This window comes from Pholcus phalangioides, unplaced genomic scaffold (genome assembly GCF_987345545.1).
Source record: "Pholcus phalangioides strain wild (caught in Gottingen) unplaced genomic scaffold, Ppha-v1.0 ptg000001l_1, whole genome shotgun sequence".
NCBI classification, from domain to species: Eukaryota; Metazoa; Arthropoda; class Arachnida; order Araneae; family Pholcidae; genus Pholcus; species Pholcus phalangioides.
This window is the reverse complement of record NW_028301594.1, coordinates 20,123,850-20,129,132: the sequence shown is the minus strand read 5'-3', so window position 1 is coordinate 20,129,132 and position 5,283 is coordinate 20,123,850.

Below are 5,283 nucleotides of genomic sequence, written 5' to 3'. Positions count from 1 at the left end.
AATAATTTTTGAATATCTACCATAATTACTGTTCCTTTTTTTTAATTTCTTAAAACAGCAAATTCTGAATTAATGTAGAAGTTAAGAAAACGATTATTATCGTGCTATTTCATCCGTTTGTTCAATAAAATTTCGATACATATCGCTGCTTATGATGCTTTCGTAGTTTAGAAACGAATAAAAAGTGTATATCACTGCTTTTTCCTGCATATAATCAAAGAATGCATGCGTTAAAAACATCAAATTTTTTTGGTGCGGATTATAGGCAGCTACGTCTTATCTTAGAGGTTTAAATAGAAATAAATATTTTGAAAATTAAATTTCAAAAATATATTTTTTTATATTATAAATGACGCATATATATATATATATATATATATATATATATATATATATATATATATATATATATATATATATGCTAATAGATGAAAACACGACATATTTCCGTACAGAAACAGACATTCAACCTCTTTTGTTCCTTAAGATGTTATTGTTGATGAATGAAATTTTCTCATGCGAATTTCATGCCTCCGCGGATAGCACGTAAAAAATTACGGTAATTCTTTCGAAATCTTTGAAAATGAGTGAAAAACACTTTATATAAAACTTTTTATACTATTAGTCATAATTATTTAATCTTGATTTTAATTACCCATAATTATTCAAGAAATTAAATATTTTTTCATTGAAAATTGGTGTGCATCATATTATAGTAGCATTTCATTGCATTACTCATAGTTTTTAGCCAAGAAAACTACAGAAAAATCTATTGGGGTAATAATGACTTCTACTTAAGCATTCATGGAAGTTCTTGACCTCTTTAATGCGAAGGTCGAATGAAAACCAAAATAATGTGAATTTGATGTCCTTGATTAAAGTTCCCGTACTCTGAATAGTTTTTCTCAAAAACTGCTTATCCGAATAGAGTCAAATTTTTAAAATATCTTGATGAGGCCATGGGAGAGAGATTTACGAAATTAAAATAAAAAAGTTTAATTTTTGACCAAAAACTGAAATTGTTGCGAACAAATAGTGAAAAACAATACTGCGCCACATAGGTCGGAGTAGTGTTAGTATACTGGCGACTGGCGGATGCTACATTGGTCTGTGAGCAGTGTCACTATACTGAAAAAACTACTCAGACCTATATAGCGCCCGTTCTGATGGAGTTGAAAAGAGAAATGCAATAAAAAAGTGCCACTTGAGTGCCACCTGATGGTCGAAAATTGAGCTTTGTTTTTTTTTTTTAATTTCATAAATATCTCTCCCATGGTCTCATTAAGATCCAAATTTTTAGGATATCCTAAAAATTTGGATGTTTTCGGATAAGCTAATTTTGGGGAAAAAATACTCACAGTATGGGAACTTTAATTATAATCACCCTGTACATAAAGTATGGAACCCGCAGATCAAAACATTCGTAACTCCAAATAGCGAAAATTCCATGTTTATCGGGAACATTCCCTCTTGAAATCTGAAATTCAACTTTTTATGGCGTATAAAACCTCAAAAAAAATTAAGTTCTTTCCAATTTCATTTAAGCATAATTTTTCATTCAATGAAAAAATTTATTCATGAATTTTCTTCCAATTCCCGAATAATTCTACTTATTATTATTATTTTTTTAATCACAAAAACTTCAATTAAAAAACAAAACTTGCGTCTCTTACGACGACACGAAAGAAAACGCAGTCTTTTAATGACTTGAAATAAGAGCAAAGAAAAAGTGTTCATTTAGGTTTCGTAAATTAAAACTAGAAACTTTCTCCTTAAAACAAAAACAAAAAAAGGACAAGAAAAAATTAAATTTCATTTATTTTATTTGAAACTTAACGTGAGGAGAAACTTAGAAGAAGAAAAAGGAAAAAAAAATCATGATATAAAAATGTTAGAAATGAAAATGACAGCAGAGTGAGTTTGGGTGTTTTGACCTTTGATCTAATTGAGTTACAAAAAATAATTAAAAATAAAATAAGACAAGGAAAAATGAATTTAATCATGCTCATGGCGGACACGCAATTACAATTCTGAAACCTACACCGTCAAATGTTTAACGATGATGGATTGAATCATGGAGAAAGAACACGTGGGGACTCCTTGATAATGATGATGATGACATACGCATACCGTATTGGATGATATCTGCTAAGACATTTCGGTGATTCGTCTTGTTATTGTAGACAAGATTAATCTTGCTGTAGTTAATTTAATCTGTGAGGGTTTTCATTTAATTTATCTTTTATACGTATGGAACGTATGGAGCGTGTTATAGGGGGGAGTCTCTCTCTCTTTCTTTAACCCTTTTCTTCAAATTCTCACAAGGGTGGGGTTGTACGATTTTCTTATTCGAGGTGCAGAGGCAGATGTGAATTTGTGACTTTTGCTGAAGGCGATTGGGGTTATGGTGGTGTTAACCGAGGAGGAAGAATATATTTTCTACGCCCTTCGTTTCCACAATTGAATCGGTTTTTTGGTCAGGATTGGGCTGTCGCGAGTCTGGAACGTGACTGAAATTGTCGAATGAGACATTCGGTGTGATGAGTTGATAGGAAGGAAAAAAAATTACATGCTATGGGCATCTGGGGGTTTTGATCGAGTTCATTATACAGGGGGTCTTGTAAGTACTAATTCGGCCTTTACTTTATTAACCGTTCTGTCGTAGGGGGTAGGATTACAATTTAAGAAATGCTCAAAATGTGTTCAGAAATCACTCGGTACCAGTTTTGAGAATGAAAATACAGTGTGTCACAAAATAAAAAAAATGTATAAATTTTTTACGTTTCAAACTGCAATATTCGCAGAGATATTTTAATTCAAAAATCGGAGAAATATTGGGAAATATCTTCAGCTGCGAATGAAGCGGAGGCAGACATCTCCAGTTGTAAACGAAGCCGAGACAGATACCTTCAGATTCGAATGAAGAAAAGGCAGGCATCTTCAGCTGCGAATGAAGAAAAGGCAGGCATCTTCAGCTGCGAATGAAGAAAAGGCAGGCATCTTCAGCTGCGAATGAAGAAAAGGTAGACATTCAGATTCGAATGAAGAGAAGGCAGACATTCAGATTCGAATGAAAGAAAGGCCGACATGTTCAGCTGTGAACAAATATCGGTTCACTGTGTACCTGACATTTTTGTGTAGGTGCATCGGATCATCCCACATTTTACGGGCCAGACAAATCCCCCCTATTACTCTGCTCTTGGAAGGTGGCGATCACCCTCCTTCTGGATCCGCGCTGTAATGGTGCCTCCTGACTGCAGGAGATGCTCCGTACATTCTCCGAGATATTTCGCAGTTTAGCGTGGATACTTTTTTTACGGCAGCTCCTTTCTGAAGGCCTCCTCACACCTTGAATTGTGGAATCGCAACGACAGCTGCATGTGGTTGTACCGCCATCGACGTGTGCCTCAGTATACAGCAGAGCGTAGTTAGTGTCGTTGCACTAAGGCTAATGCACTCGTCCGGGAAACGCGGTTCCTATTCTGAGAGGAACGACACCCTCTCTTCACCGGAAAGCCTTTTTCTTCTGTCATGGCTCTTAAGACGACGAAGATCCTGCTAAGTCTTTTGATACCCCTTTCGAAAACAGAATAAAATACACGGTGATTCTAAATTCATTGGGAAAACTCTAAGAGGTGATATAAGACTCCTAAACAAGCATTTTTGATCATGGGAAAGTGCGATCGAATCGCAGTAATAAAGGCGGTAGAGATTTGTTTTGAGAGAGTGCCCAACAGCACTTCACCAAAAGTGAATCATAATATTTTTCTGACGGATTTGCTGCGATATGTGCAATCAACCATTCGAGGAGTGCCGGGTATTGTAATGTAGTAGGCCTTCTCATGCTGTATGTAACTTGGGAGTAACGCAAATTCTACCGCATGTAATCATACTGCTTGATCATTGTTTGGTGCAGCATAGCCTTAATAGTCCTTGCACCAATAAAAAATAGACTGCAATCCAATCCAAAGGTGCATATGAATCCCTGAATGTTGTATAACACAAATAACAGCAAATCCGTCGAAAAAATATTATATTTGTTTTTGGTGAAGTGCTGTTGTGCACTCTTTAAACACACCCTCTATCACCTTTGTTATTGCGATTCGACCGCACATTCTATGATCAAAAATGCTTGTTTAGGTGTCTTATGTCCAGTGCCGTCTTAACGCACGGGCCCACCCGGGCACGGCCCAGGGGCCTCAGAAAAACTAGAAGTAGTTGAAGTTTCGGAGAATTGGCCAGGTAGGGCCTCAGAAAAATCTCTTGGCCCGGGGGCCCGTGATGCTCTTAAGACGGCCGTGCTTATGTCATCTCTTAAAGTTTGTCCCATGAATTTAGAATCATACTGTAGAGAAGACTGAAAAAATTTCTCATTTTCGAACCCCTGGTTTAATAACCGATTTTCATACTTCATTTACTCAAAAAGTCAGAGTCACTGTGAATGTTAGCAGAAGTCTACGTACATAGGCGGAGATAGACTTGAAAGTCTGGGGGGGGGGGAGCACGATTATGATGTCAATTCATATATACATTAGGTCAGTCGATTCCACCTTTGACGCTGGAAGGGAGGCATAACCCCCCACCCCCGTATCTCCGACCATGTCTACGTATAAACGATGTGGCAATTTATTGCCTGAACGCCGTGCCACCCTCCGTGGTTATTAAAATGTCTGACGCTGCCAAACAAATAATAAATCCAAAAAACTGGCAAACCATTGATCCTAGAGGTATACACCCAATTAGAAAAAGTTTCTAAATAACGTGTAGTTTCACTTAGATATGTCATTCATGTGTAGTTATTGAAATAAAAAACAAATTAATTTTTTTATACGGACACCCTGTGCTCAAAAACTCAGAGAGAAAGAAAGTTGTTTCCCTGTCTCTTGTGATGCCAGCAAAAATAAAAAGAATCCACGTTTCCAAGTGCAATATTTACTAAGATATTATAATTCAAAAACGGAGAAACGTTTGGGGAGAACCGGATGAATGCGGGTAAAACGCGTTTACCTCCACTTATCCCGTTTTTTCCCCCCAACTTTTCATAAAAAACTAATGCATCAAATTAATCTCATGTATATATTAATACAAATAGTCGAGGCATCTACAGGGTGCGTAGGAAAGTCTCTTCATACTGAGATAACTCGCGAACCGTTGATCCTAGAAGCATACTTTCAGCTGGGGGAAAAAAGATCCAAATAATGTGTAGACCCAGACGCGGATTTCACGGCGGGCGCATGCCCTGGGCCCCGACATTTGAAGGGCCCGAAAACCCCCACCTCAACA